This window comes from Miniopterus natalensis, chromosome 14 (assembly GCF_054644295.1).
Source record: "Miniopterus natalensis isolate mMinNat1 chromosome 14, mMinNat1.hap1, whole genome shotgun sequence".
NCBI lineage: Eukaryota > Metazoa > Chordata > Mammalia > Chiroptera > Miniopteridae > Miniopterus > Miniopterus natalensis.
Window position 1 is genome coordinate 20,778,553 of NC_142094.1, and position 15,340 is coordinate 20,793,892.

The window sequence follows — 15,340 nt, forward strand, 5'->3', positions numbered from 1 at the left end:
GTAATCCATTTTATGACTACTCCACAATTCATCTTCTGTTGGACACATTGGCTATTTCCAGTTACTGCCCATCTTTAATAAAGCTGTTATGAACAGTCTTCGGTTAGTTTTTTGAGGACATGTATTTTCACTTCTCTTGGATAAATACCTATGGAATGAATTGCTGGGTCCAGGGGAAGGTGAGTATTTCTTTATAAAAAACTGTCAGACTTTTTTTCACACTGTATCTTTTACACTCTCACCAGCAATGGCAGCAATTTAAGTAGTTCCATGTTCTTATTAACAATTGGTTAACAACAGTCTTTTTTAATTTAAGCAATTCTGGAGTGTGTATAAAGGTGTCTCACTGTGTTTTAATTTGTATTTCCCTGACAGCTTCCGCTGTTGAGCAGCTTTTTGGGCTAGTATTCATATATCTTTTTTGGTGAAGTGTCTGTTCAAATCTTTTGCCCAGTTTTAGGGTTGCTTGTCTTACTGTTGAATTATGGAAGATCTTGATATATCCTAGATACAAGTCCTGTGTCAGATATATATTTTGTGAATATTTTTCTAGCCTGTAACTTGCCTATTCATTTTCTGAATGGTGTCTTTTGATTGACAGAAGTGGATTTTTTTATTTTGATAAAGTGTAATTCACCCAATTTAATTTTTTGGTTATTACTTTCTGGTCCTAATAAACCTTTACCACCAAACTATGAAGATACTCTCCTGTATTTTTCTCCTAGAAACATTAGTGTTTTAGCTCTTATATTTTATATATGATCCACCTCTGATTTCTATATATTGTGTGAAGTTGAAGTCAAGATTTTTTTTAAATATGGATATCCAGTTGTACCAGCATTATTTGTTGAAAAGGCCTTCCATTGGTTTGCCCTGGGACCTTTATAAAGAAATCAAATAATCTTTTAAGTGTAGATCTGTTTCTTAGCTCTCTATTCCGTTCCATTTTTCCATGTCTTTCTTCATGCCCATGGTCACCGTCTTGGTTACTGCAGCTTTACAGAAAGTCTTGAAGTAGAAGAGGTTATAAATTCTCCCAACCTGACTCTTCTTCTCCAAGACTGCTCTGGATGTTTTAGGTCCCTCGTATTTCTATACAAATATTAGGATCAGCTTGTCGCTTTCTTTAGGTTTTCTTGGATTTCTCTCAGCAGTGGTTTTTTGTTTTTGTTTTTGTTTAATTTATCTTTATTGTTGAAAGTATTACAGATGTCCCCTTTCTTCCCCCATTGATCCCTCCACCGTGCACCCCTCCTCCAGGCCATCACTACACTATTGTCTGTGTGCAGGGGTTATGCATATATTCCTATAAATTCTTAGGCTATTCTCTCACCCTCCCACCCCTGCCTTCCCTCTGAGATCCCTCAGTCTGTTCCATGCTTCTGTCTCTGGATCTGTTTTGTTCATCAGTTTATTTTGTTCATTAGATTCCACATATGAGTGAGATCATGTGATACTTGTCTTTCTCTGGCTGGCTTATTTCGCTTAGCATAAGACTCTCCAGGTTCATCCATACTGTCCCAAAGGGTAGGGTATCCTTCGTTTTTATAGCTGCGTAGTATTCCATGTGTAAATGGCCAAGATGATGCTTGATATGATTTCAGTGTTCTTGAACTTGTAGATACTTGTTTTGTGTCCTAACATGTGGTCTGTCTTTGAGACTGTCCCATGGGCACTTGAGGAGAATGCCTATCCTGCAGCTTTGGGGTGAAATGATCTGTAAATGTCAATTAAATCCATCTCTCAGTAGTTTTTTAAGTATACAGGTCTTGCACATATTTTTTAAAGTTTATTATAAATATCTTATGTTTTTGATGCTATTATAAATGAAATTTTTGTTTTCCAATTTTTTGCTGCTGCTATTAAAATACAATTGATTTTTGCCCTAGTCGGCTTAGCTCAGTGGTTAGAGCGTCGGCCCACAGACTGAAGGGTCCGGGGTTCGATTCCAGCCAAGGGCACCTACCTCAGTCCTGGCAGACAACCCATCAATGTGTCTCTCTCACATCAATGTTTCTCTCTCCCCCTCTCAGCCCCTCCCTTCCCTCTGCTCTTTCTAAAAAAGAAATCAATGGAAAAAACATCCTTGGTGAAGATTAACAAAACAAAGCAAAAAAGGATTATAATGCTCTTCTGATGGATCGGCCCTTGTATCCTTAAGGAACGTCCCCCCTTCATCTTCAGTAATAAGCCTTTTTTGAAACCTGTTTTGCCCGGTGTTGATGTAACACTGCAGCTGCTTTCGTGCTTGTTGTTGGCGTGGTGTCTTTCTGTCCTTTTGTTCAGCCTACCTGTGTCTTTAAGGTGCATCTCTTCGAGACATATCGTTGGGTCTCCAGTGGCCTTTTAGCTATGTTGCTTTGCAGTTTTTACATTAGCGGTTTCTCTGGAGATTACAACTTTTCATGATTTAGTTAAAGTTAATACTGTACCACTTCCAGTGACACATAAGAACCTTACAGTCCTATAGTTTCGTTTACCAGCACTCCATCCTTTATACTGTATTGTCATTTATATTTCATCTGTGTATGTTATAATTCCTGTAGTACAATGTTAGAATTTCAACTTTCAACAGTTGTATCTTTAAGAAATTAAGAGAAAAAGTAATCTTTTATACTTACCCATATTCATTGTTTACTCATCTTTTCCATCTTTACATTTATTCCTGAATATCTAAATTTTATCTGGGCTCACTTTCCCTAAAATCAGCCTGAAGAACTTCCTTTATCATTCCTTGTGGTACAGATCTGCTAGCAATGACTTCTCTTCATTTGGGGGGGGGTGACCATGCCCGTATTTCCCTTTTGTGTTCTGCCCTGTGATTTCCGAAGCACTGACTGAGGTTTACACTGTTCGGTGGATTCCATAAGGTTTTCTAATATGAAATTATGCCATCTGCAAATAGAGATTATTTTAACTTCTTTCTTTCCAAATGGGATGCCTTTTATTTCATTTTCTTAATCTATACGACTTTTAAAAAAGCTGATGCTCTCGCTAATTTGCACCGTGATTGCGAGGGTCCAGTTTATGGGCCTGAGAGTTGGTCGCGGAGAGGCAGTCAGGATGTGAGGACTATTATCTGTTCATTCAGCGAGGTCTTTTAGATTTTTGGGGGGGTTTCCCATAAACTAGTTTCCTATTATCAGCGTAGAACAGAGGAAGAAACTTTTCCAAGTTGATTTTCCTGTTTTAACTCTGAAGTGGGCAAATAATTCAGGATTGCGAGGTGTTTTATGGTCAAGTAATGAAAAAACCATGACTTCAGGGAGGCAGTTTGCTTCCATTTTAAAATTAGCTTAAGATACGGAGAAAATACGAGGTTATGTTTTCAGTCCAGAATCTCTTCACTCAGTTTTCATCACATGTATGTATACAAAGTCATAGGCATACTCTCTCCGCTGTCTAGGAGGCAGAGCAGGGAAAAAAACTCTTTAATTCCTTATGCCTTTTCTTTAAGGAGGGGTCTGAATGGTAGACCCAATTTATATAGAATATGCAATGTAACCACTTCCGCAACCAGCTACTTTAGAGAACCTGGGAAAGTTTTCACCTACTCCTTTTTTAATTTGGGTAAAGAATTAACCTTTCAGTTATAGCCAAGTTTCAGCCATAACATATTTCTGTCATATGTATTCATACCTCTACATGTACATCTTTATTTACATCAGTATGTATACACCAAGTGTTTTATTATGTATCTTTTTAAAAAAAAGCCATCTCCAAAACATAATTTCAAAGAGCATGATAGCTTGCTACCCTAGTCATGATGCATCGTAGTGTAACAGTTGCTCTCTTTTAGACCATTACATTTTCCCATTGTTGATATAAGCAAGGCTGCAGTGTAGCTTTGGGTGTAGTTTTTCACTGTCTTATCAATGTAATTAAGTATATCTTACAACAGCCTATTAAGACTAAAATACCTCATTAAAATATAAAAAAAATAGTTTACTTGTTTAAAGTAATACCACCTCTGACCTTTGTAGAATCCTTAGGAAAAATCAGTGATGATATAGAGGTTATGTATGTGTGTGGAGCACCGCAGGGTCATTTCTCCAGAATAGCTTTGGTTATATTGCTCTATTTCACAAAACAAATTTGATAGTATCTGCAGATCCAAAGATATCAAACTTTAAGTCATCACTTATTGTAAAAATAAAAGTAATAAGCCTGGCCAGTGTGGCTCAGTTGGTTGAGTGTCGTCCCATGAACCAAGAGGTCACAAGTTTAATACCCAGTCAGGGCACATGCCCAGATTGCAGGCTTGATCCCCAGTGGGGGACGTGCAGGAGGCAACTGATGGATGTTTCTTTCTCATTGATGTTTCTGTCTCTCCCTTTCCCTTCCTCTGCCCCTAAAGTCAATTTTAAAAAAATTTAACATTTTAAAAATTATAATAAATAAAATTAATAAGCTCCTCTTTATATGTGCATATCTTTGTTTGGAAAGCCCAACTAAAGACAATAGAATTGCTTTAAAGAACAGTTATATAGGATGACTCACTGTCCGTGTTAAACTTATGGGATATCCAAAATAGAATGACTCAGGGTAGTGGTGGCAAAGGAAAGTGCAACCAGGTGATTAATAAAAAAAGACAAAGTGTTGTTTTCTAGTAACGCCAGGCCGTTCCCTGGGATGTTCAGTGTCCATGTCGCCCATGCCCCAGTACCCGTGCTGACAGAGGCCATGGTACAGACCCTGCAGTCACAGCTGGTACCCAGAAGGGTGTTCGACATTCGTTTTGACTTCTCAGCTTGCTTTCTCTGTATAACTTTGGATTCCGAGTGTAAAATGATAGCTGTCTAGGGGAAGCCGGTCCAGCTTCATGCTCAGTAACAGGGAGAAGCCAAGTGTATTCATTTCCTAGGGCTACTGTGACAAATTACACAAACTTGCTGATTTAAAACAACAGGAATTTATTCTTTCATAGCTCTAAAGGCCGCAAATTCAATATCAAGGTATTGGCAGGGCCGTGCTCCCTCTCAAGGCTCTAAGGAAGATTCCTCCTTTGCCTCTTTCAGCTTCGGTGGCTCTAGTCGTTCCTTGGCTCGTGGCTGCATAACTCCCGTCACTGCTTCTGGCTTCACATGGCCTCCCCCCCTTCTCCCTATATGTCCTTTATGTCGCTTATAAGGACTCTTGTCATTGGATTTAGGTCCCAACTGGGTAATTCTTAGCCCAGATCTCATCTCAAGATCCTTACCTTGATTACATCTGCAAGGACCCTTCTTCCAAACAGTCACGCTCACAAGTTCCAGGCGCTGAGATGTGGGCATATCTTTTGGGCGGCCACCCTTTAACCCACCATAGCAACCAAGAACTAAGTCTCACTCATACACAGTCCACAAAGAAAGGCAAAAATAAAAACAAAGTGAATTTAATTTACTGTGAGAATATTTGTATTGTCTGTTTAAAAACTTTTTTTTAGAAACCTAATTATACTCTTTACCTGGTAATTTCTATTTATCTTTCAGGTCTCAATTCAAATGTCATTCCTCAGAGAGGCCTCTAGCGCATGTTCCGCTCTCCTTTCCAAGTCCCTTCACTCCGCCAGATGTGCTGTCTTTCGCAGGCTCTCCTCGCCTTCTCCCCTTTGCTTTTAAACCCTCCTGACCCTGACCGTCCTGCTAGTGATTTTCCCATTGGTTTGAGTCCTATACAAATTCTTCCTCCACCGAATCATGGAATTTTGCTGCTGCAATGAATCTTACAAGAGAGGGAGAAAAGTACATTGGTTAAGAACCCAGGTTCTGAGGTCATATTGTCCGGATTTGAACCTTGGCTCCATCATTTACTAGCTGAGTAGCTTTGGGCAACTTCTGAATTTAGTTTCTATGTTTTTAAAATCAGGGCAATAATACCCACATCATAGGGCATTAACCTTGTGCCTGCCATGTGGTGAATGTTTCATAAATGTCGATAAACTAGATTTAGTGCTGTTCGTCCATTAATTCGGCCAGCGGTACAAGCACTGTGTCATAGCAGCTGGGCACACGGTGCTGCCCTGCGGGCGCTCGCAGTCTGTGAGGGGAGAAAGATCGGTATACAAGCTGGTCAAGTGCCCTTTGGATGAGATTAAAAGTGGAGCCTCAGACCCATACTGGGGGCGGGGGGCCAGGGGTAGGGACAGGAGTACTTTTGTCTGCCTTCTGCTCTCAGTCTCAGCTGTCTTTATTTTTTCCCCAAAAGTTTAGGACCTTCAGAAATTGGCACCTTTGTAGTGGCCCTGGCACTGTTTCTTCCTTGGCTGTTTTGGAGCTTGCAAATAGACATAATTCAGCATAGAATTTCCCAGACAGCATCGTGAAGAACACTGTACACTGCAATATGTTAATGGTTCTGCAGGTTTAAAAAAAAAGTGTTCCGTGGTTCAAATAAGTTTGGAAAATGCCAGGTTATACAGAATTTCTTCCTGCAGCACTACCTCTGCCAACTTCTTAATATGCTAATGTGCATTATTAAGCTCCAAGGAAGCGATGTAGTTCCCAAACTTGATTCGCCCTAAATGTCTTTTAACAACGTACAGAGGTGATGTTCCTCAGAATAGTTTGAGAACCCAGGCAGCCAGCAGCTGCGGATTTGCCATATTACAGCGAGATGCAGTCCCTCCAGAACAAAATGCCAGATTTCCTTGAGGCTCACTCTTTAGTTCCGCATGGGCCAGGAGAGGATGACAACTCTCAGGCAAGAGCAAGAGGTCCTTGTTAAATTACGACCATTTGAAGAAAAAACCTTCTCCATGGAACACTGTAGGTTGTCTCTTGTTTAGCACTTAAGAGAAATTGGTTCTGCTGCTTATTTGTGTATACACTAAGCATAAAATTAGATATATACCTTCTTGGGGGCTGTCTGAATGATTTACCTAGTTTGCTGAAGAAAGTAATAGAAAATTGAACATGACTCCTTTCCCAGTGGCATCCTGCGGTGGAAATTATTTGAGTTGGAGCTCTAGAATGAGCTGTGGCCTGTGTAACTTGGAGTATCGTCGTCTCTGCCAAGAAAATGAAAGGTTTCCAGGTGTGATAAAGCCCCCATTATAAAGGTCATGCTGTTATAGATTTGGCAAACTCGTATGTCCAGTGTGTCCTCCATAGGCTTGGAACTACAATACAGGAAAAGAGTTACACAAATAGGGCCTCTAGTCCTCATGGCCCAGCACAGGCCTACTGAGATTGAAAATCGTAATTCGTGACGTGGTTTGGCCTTCTTTTTTTTTTTTTTTAATATATCTTTATTGATCTCAGAGAGAGGAAAGGAGAGGGAGAGAGAGAGACAGAAACATCAATGAGAGAGTCATTGATCGGCTGCCTCCTGCACGCCCCCAACTGGGGATTGAGCCCGCAACCCAGGCATGTGCCCTGACCGGGAATTGAACCCCGAGCGCCTGGATCCTGGGTCGACGCTCAACCACTGAGCCACGCCCGGCCAGGCTGGCCTTAATTCTTTATAGTCATTATATGTATACAGTTTGCCTTATGGTCAGACAAGCCAAGAGAATAAATAGTACACCTGTGGCATAACTCCCACAGGATGCTCTCTGCAACCCCACGTACTTTTTCTGAAGTACCAGTCACACTATCAGATGATCTCAGGTTCCTTGTTCTCTGAAGTGGCTCAGATGACCTCTAAGAACCTTTGTGGTTTTCAAGTTCTTTGAGTCTAATAATTTTAAATGAGTCAAGCATCTCAGTCTTTTGTTATTTAGGTCCCTATTGGGTTTTGGGGGGAGTCAGAAATCAGTGATGGAGTCGTTTCTAGCGCACAAAAACTTTTGTATTCTGAACAATCATCTTTGACAGACAAGCTGCCACCCTCTCCTGCGCCCTCGGCGTCCTGGAGCTTTGCCCTTTGGAGGACTGTGAGGCCGTCACACATCTGAACACTAATAGCAGCTATCACTTCCTAGAAGCCTCTGTATGCCAGGCATAACACCGAGGGCTTTATGCACATTCTCTTTCTTAATCCTTAAAACCTGAGAAGTATTATCCCGTTTTAGGGATGAGGGAATATAAAATGAAGCAGCTTGCTCGTGGTCACCCAGCTAAGCAGTGGGAGAGCCAGGATTCAGGCTCAGGTCTCTTTTATCCCAAAGTCCATATTCTTTCCACATCATGTTGCCTCTCAGTAGATCCCGAAATGCTGCTGGAGTTTGAAAATCTTTGCTGAAATACAATCCAGGAGGCTACGCAGGTTTGCCATTTTGAACCATGCTTCTCAGTAGTTTAAGAAAGACAGGCTCTTGCCCTGGCCAGTGTGGCTCAGTTGGTTGGGGTGTAGTCCTGTGCAGCAGAAGGTCACAGGTTCGGTGCCCAGTCAGGGCACATGCCTAGGGTGCAGGTTCCATCCCCAGGGTACGTGAGAGAGGCAGGTGATCAGTGTATCCCTCTCTCTCTGTCTCTCACATCCCTCTCTCCCTCCCTCCCCCTCGACCCTCCCCTTCACCCTCACCGCCCCCTCCCTCCCCCTCCCCCTCTCCCTCTGCCCCTCCCTTCCCCTCTCCCTGTCCCTCTTTCTCTCAGAGGGAAGGGGAAGGGGAAGGAAGACAGGTTCTAGGCTGTTTATTCCCAGTTCCCTTTGGCTAAGAGTTGACCATTCTTGGGGGAGACTGATATTTTAGAGCTAGTGCCCTTCTCTTGAATATAAAATATGTGACATTTTCCCCCCGACAGTTGTCTCCTGTTGAGGACCAGGTTCTGCAGACTTTCTGACGTCTGTACTGCACATCTTACTGACCCAGACTCTTGGGGCCGTTGTCTAGTCTACCTTCTCATTCCGCATGGGAACGCCTCTGTAGGCACATTGTGTTCTTCGCCTTTCTGAACATACTACTCTGCAGTGAAGAAATTAGTACACAAGATCCCAAAGTAACTTAAATAAGGTCACGTAGCTCGGGAAGTTGATATCCCTTTAAAAGACACTGCAGAACAGGAAACGGTGTGTGTACATACAGAGCTGTCATTTTCTCCACATTGAAACGTACAGATAGCAGCTACGCAGCTCCGGCCATCAGGGTCTCACCACCTCTGCTCAGTGGTGTGGCAAGGATTTGATACGCTTTTAAATACTGCCTGACATCTAGCATTTATTGAGTGTTAACTATATGCAAGAAATTTCTATGTGTAAAATTTGGGTTTAAACTCAAACGTGAGTTTGAGTACCTGCTACTCACCAGCTTCACGCCCTTTCTTCTGCTTGCTTATCTTGTTAAAGAGCCAGCAGGCTGGGCGCGGCCTATCCCAATATGAAAACTCTGCAAAAAGGGATTTAAAAAATTAAAAATTACCCTAGGAGCTGATGAGGCTTACTTTTGTTCTCTTAGGAAGTAGTAGCATCTTCTGTTCTTTTCATTCACTTTCGAGATTCGAATGATTTCAGAAGTTATAAGCTGTGTACTTATTAATGAGGAGCATCGGAGCTTTTAGCTTTTTCTCAGTTTCATCATTCATCCAAAAATTCTTGGAGCCCTGGCCGGTGAGCTCCGTTGGTTGGAGCGTCGTCCCGATACGCCAGGGTTGTGGGTTCCACCCCGGTCAGGGCACGTACAGGAATCAACCGGTGATGGTAAATAAGTGGAGCAGCAAATCAGTGTCTCTCTCTCCCCCTTCCTTTCTCTCTCTAAAATCAATAAGTAAAAAATGTTTTTAAAAGAATAAGTAACAAAAAATAAAATAAGGAATTAACTTTTTACAAAACTCTTGGAGTCATTGCTTTCAGGAGACATCATCATTTAAGTCCTCTGTTCCCAGGACTCTCTAACCCCTGTAGTATCTCTAACATCCTCAGCATTCGGGGGGGTTTTCTACTAGACTGTAAGCTCGAGGACATGAACCACGTGTTCCACATCTTTGTATTCTTCTCTGACCTAGAACAGTTCTGCAGGTACAGTAGCTTTGCAGTTAATGTTGAATAAATGAGTGAATTAATTATAAATATGATCGGATCCTGGAAAGATGGTGAAATGCTCTAAAGTAAAGGCCTAGGGTGAGGACCATGATACCTTCCCATGTCATTAATTTTTTTGACACCAAGGGCAAGTCACAACTTCTCTGACCCTTAGGTTAGAGTTATATTAAATATCTCCAAGGGTTCTTCCACATTTGAAATTCTATGACTCTTAACTAAATCAGCTTTTTATGGAATGCAGTAATGTTTTAAGGGACATGTTATACCCTAAAGTTATATCCAAATCTGTGTGAAGATGAAGTAACGTAATTATCAGATACACTTGAAATCAGAGCAAAGCTGTTGAATTCCCAAAAGAAGGATGGAAGTTTTAATTTATTTTCTTTTTCAGAAATTTAAAACTTAATTAGACCTTGGTTAGTTCCTCTATAAGATCTAATTAATGGAGTTTGGTTTAGTAGTTGCAGAAGAGTGACAATTCTATAAAGTGTACCTAAAATGAGCACAGCTATATATAGAGTATGCTTTGAGGAAACTCCAAAGGACATAACCAACCATAAATACCTTCCCCACTTAGCTTTCTTGCTGCATAACAGATTACTACAAATTTAGCAGCTTAAAACAACACCTATTTATTATCTCAGTTTCTATAAGTCAAAGTCTGGGCACAGCATAGCTGGGTTCTCTGCTGAGTCTTAACAAGGCCGAAATCAAGGTGTCAGAATGGCTGCATCACCTGGAGTTTAGGGTCCCCTTCCAAGTGCACTTGGGTTCTTGGCAGAACTTAGTTCCTTTCAGTTGTAGGACTGAGGTTCCCTTTTTCTTGCTGACTGTAGACTAGGGATCACTCTCAGAAGGCCACCATGGTTCTTTGCCATGTAGCCCTCTCACAACGTCGCAACTCACTTCTTCAAAGCCAGCAGGAGAATCTCTTTCCCTAGTGTGCTGAGGTAGATTCTTATGTATATAATCACAATCATGGGGGTGATCTCCCATTACCTTCTCCGTATAAAGTAACCTAAATCACAGGAGCATCCCATCTATTCACAGTTTCTGCCCACACTCAGGGAGAGGAGGGAGTACAGGATGTGTCTACCAGAGGGGGAAATGTTGGGGACCGTCTCGGAGTTCTGCCCACCACACCAGCCATAATTCCAGAAATTCCCACCTTTAAATTTTCTTTGAGGACTTCTCAAGATATGGACATTTTAACTGATTTAAGCCATATTATCTAAAAATAACAACATGGCAGTCATGAAATGTAAGGCCGGAATGGAGCTTAGAAATCATAAACCCTTTATCGTTCTTAACCTCTTCATTTGCATGTGAAGGAAATTACTTGCTCAGTTCGCAGCTAATATGATGCAACATAGGCTGGAGACAGGCTCCCTGACTTCGTACCACTGTTCTCTTTGGTACGGGGCACCTCCTGCTAGAAAGACCCAGGAAATGGCATAGGGGACTCAGTGCTTATGTGTGAGGGCAGAAATAGGGGAGATTCACAGTAAGAATGTGGGAGAGCACCCCCCAGGCAGCCACAGCATGAAGGCAGGAGGCAGGAATGTCACAAGGGTGTGTGGGGAAGAGGTTATGGGGGACAGAGTTCCCACTTTATCAGTTCTTTTAGTTGTGGGAGGCAAACCCCAGTGCTTCAGTTCAGCATTTCATCTTGTAAAAACATTTACATGTGAAGAGGAGTGTTGGCCAGGATTCCATTCATTTAAGACGAAGTCATCCATTTTTAAAGTAAAATTATTCATGATGTAGACGGGGAAGCTCAAATTCTGAAAGAAATGTTTACTTCATGAGGCACTTTCTCGGTAGAGACCTGGTTTATTTCCCCAGATTTAAAGTCACTGAGCAATTCTAAAGATTTATTCTGACTTAACTACATTGCTCTGAATATATTGTGTTTTAGTAAAACGTTATGAGTGACCTAGGAGAGAGCGAGCTGCTTTAGGGATTCGTGATTGCCAGTGGGAGAGGGAGGAGGGTGAGGGTGGGGTAGCTGTCAAAACATCCACATAACTAGATAAGCAGGGACAAAAGCGCCAACATCACATCCTACAGAGAAAATGATCAGAGAGGAATTACAGCTGCTGGGGAAGTGCAGTGAGTTAGTATTTATTGCAAGCACTGCTTCTTTGGGGACTTCAAGGTTTACTACCCTTCAAAGGTTCTGAAGCTTTCACAAGACACTTAGGAATGGGAAGAGTATGTAGCCTTCATATAACTTCAGCAAATATGTCAGTTCTCACTGTGGCTGTCGGAGAGTCAGACAGTGTTGAAGCTGACAGCTGTGGACCATGAAGGAAGTAATCTTGTAAAGGAGGGGAAGGTCCTTCCTCCCAAAGATGGAGGTTAGAATAAAATAGGAATCGGTAAAATAAATAATGATATTCCCTGTCAGTGAAATACTTTGCAGGTGCTAAAAAGGAACTGTTTGTGAACTGGTATGGAATTATTTCTAAGATACGCTGTTAAATGAGTAAAGCAGCAAAACTGCATATTTTGGTGTACTACCATTTTTGTGAGAGGAAATGAAGAATAAATCTTTCATTTTATATTCATAAGCTATTTCTGGGGAAACTGGAGATACTGGTTGCCTCTGGATGACCAGGTGACAACTGGAGTGTAAGGTGGGAAGACTTTAATCCTTTTGTGCCGTTTGAATTTTGAAACGGGAATGTATTAACTAATGAAAAATAACTTTTTTCAATTAAAAGAATGAAATTTTAAAGAGTCTAAGAGGGAAAACAAGTTAATATGGTAAATTGATCTCCAAACAAGACCTAGCTTTGTTACGAAAATTTCCTTGCAAGAAGACTTGACCAGCCCTCTAAAATCTATTCCGATGGCCCGTGTCCCCTCTCCCCACCCCCGCCCTGCCTTGGGCACCTCCTGTTCGGGCTCTAGCCAGGCCTTACCTCCCTTCCAGCTTTCGGAACTGTATTCAAGCCCATCCCCCGTCCCCACCCCACATCACCTGCTACCCCTGGAGCAGTCTGTCTCTTTAGTCCTTAGAATTCAGATCCCAAATGTACCTCCTACCCAATACAGGCCATCCCACTGTGACTCAGACGTGTCTGTTAGTATGTCTGACATTTCTCCTGTGTACTTCTCAGTCTTAATGGTGCATATGATTTCCCCACTAAATTGTGATTGCCCGCTTGATCTTGGTGTCAGCTGGAATCACTGACCACCTAATGGTGCTGGTGGAAATATTTGCCCTTTGTTGACAAAATGTAATGAGGCTTTTTAGTGAAGCCAGATACAATACTGGATGATGGCAGCAAGCCTTACTGTAAGTCAGTTTGCACTAGATTAAGCATGTAAGCCATTGAAGCATCGTGTCACAGGGATGATGTTCTGAGGGTCAGAACATGACTGCAGGCTTCCTCCGTGGCATGTACAGTATTCAGGCGCCAGGACACCATCAGCTCTGGCAGACCTGGGCACACAGAGGGGGTCAACCTGCCTGTGGCTCCAACGCACCGTGCAGACAGAAATTGTTATAATTGTCATTAGTACACTGTATTGCCCTTGGCTTCTTAAATCGCTAGTTCTCCTAAATGCTACCTCTACCCCACCCCTAGATCAGGTTGAAATGTGTGTGTTGTGTTAGCCAGAGTATCTTGGAAGAAGATTAAAAAAAGTACCCTTTACGTGAAAATCCTTCCCCGGCCCCGCGCCTCCCCCAGAAGCCATCTAGGGATGGACTGAAGACACTGAGGCATCCGCATCACAAGGCTTCCCCGGCTGAAGCAGCAATGTCTCCCCTCATGTAACCTTGGCAGTCACAAGCCAGCTTTGACTCTCCCCACTGCAGTCCGGGAAGGCAGGGAAAATCACATGGCCACACAGCCAGCGACTGCCAGCCCAACTTGGCATGTCACCTTTCCAAACACCTTTGCATTGCGAGGAGACAGGCAGCTCCTAACTGGGCCATTGCTGTCCGGAGCTGCATCGGAGGCAGCTGTGCGGAAAAGCTCCCAGGGCCGCCTTTATGTCATATGCTTTTCGCTGGGTTGCAGTTTAATAAACCTTTTAAATTGTCCCTGAAATTGTAAGTTACAAGGGAATGCTTATGTCTTCACTGTATAGATCTGTGGTCAAACTGTAATGCTGGCTCCTCACAACCCCAAGCTGTTCCTTCTCCTCACTAGCCCTGAGTATTTCCCAGTTTGGCTTTTCTTTCATCTGAGCTCTTTCTCTTGTTTAGGGTGATAGTCACTGAGGAGAATAGTATTGTTCACATAAGGGATCAAGTGGACGCAGTGTGTATAGGGAAAAGATCAGTGGGCTGGATGTCAGGAGACCTAGACTCTAGACCCAGCTGCTACCAGCTAGCTTTGTGACCCTGGGCAAGTACTTTAACTTCTCTGGATTTCACATTTCCTCTGAGATCTCTTCCAGGTCTAAGATTCTGTGATTCCATGTGGATGTTTAGGCCCTTGTCATGTCAGAACTCTCCTTTCTTCTGTTTGGCTAGTGTGATAAATAGATAATTTTATGTATTATAACTTCTGACATTATAGTCACACAAACTCAGCATGTGTTCCTCTCTGCTGTTGAATTGTCCAGTCATGGGCCATGCCAGAGAGTAAATTGGGAACCTGGCACAACTCACATTCTGCTTGGACTCTTCAAAAGACCAGATGGCACCATAGTTTTGAGCCAACCGAGCCCGCTGCTTCAGATTCTTCCCCATCTCATGTCCATCTATTAATTCAGGCAGCTGGACCAGAGTTGTACAAAAAGATTACATAGGCCTGGGGAGCCTAGGTCTTCTCCAGGGTGATTCCACGCTCCATGTAGACATCTTTCAGATTAGAAACTAGAATTTCAGCCATCAGTCAAATTCCAGTACCAACAACTGGTCTGCATGGGGAAGTCGACATCTGCAGGGGGGAGGAGGAGAGTTCTGCTTACTGTGATTTAATTATAACTTAGTGATTGATTCAGGGATGTGGAAGCAAATATGAATGAGCCAACTCTCAGGACCAGCTGTCGAGCACTTGGCTTGTGATCTGCTGTCATCCCACTTGTCCCGAGCACTCCCGGCTTGCCAGCTCCCCAGCTCACCAGCTCACCAGCTCGTTAAATGTTTGTTTCCGCCTCTGCTCTGACTCATATCCTAGGGGCCCCGGGTCTTGGACTGCGGAAGGGCACCCCCACTCGGCTACAGTGGTTTGAGTTACGATGACTTAGCAGCCCTGGTTTTTCCTCCTATAGTACAAATGGTGTTGGAGCCCTCCACACGAGATGGAAATTATCTGTAACTTCTGTCACAATGTGGCATCTGTAGTGAGGCATTCCTGCTGGTGGCCTCCAGAGGTCCCTGTTCCACAACCACTTAATACTACTTTTGTAAGTTTCCACTAACAGTTCTCAAGAGCTCTTGCTGACACCCTTGGATATTGTTTTAGTTAATGGTTTA

General features: G+C 42.6%; 1 protein-coding gene across 3 annotated transcripts in view; it reads left to right on the forward strand.

Annotated features, from left to right (window-relative positions):
- The window catches only part of MICU1 (mitochondrial calcium uptake 1), a 142,930-nt gene that overhangs the window by 120,506 nt on the left and 7,084 nt on the right, over nucleotides 1-15,340 (forward strand). The window lies entirely within an intron of this gene.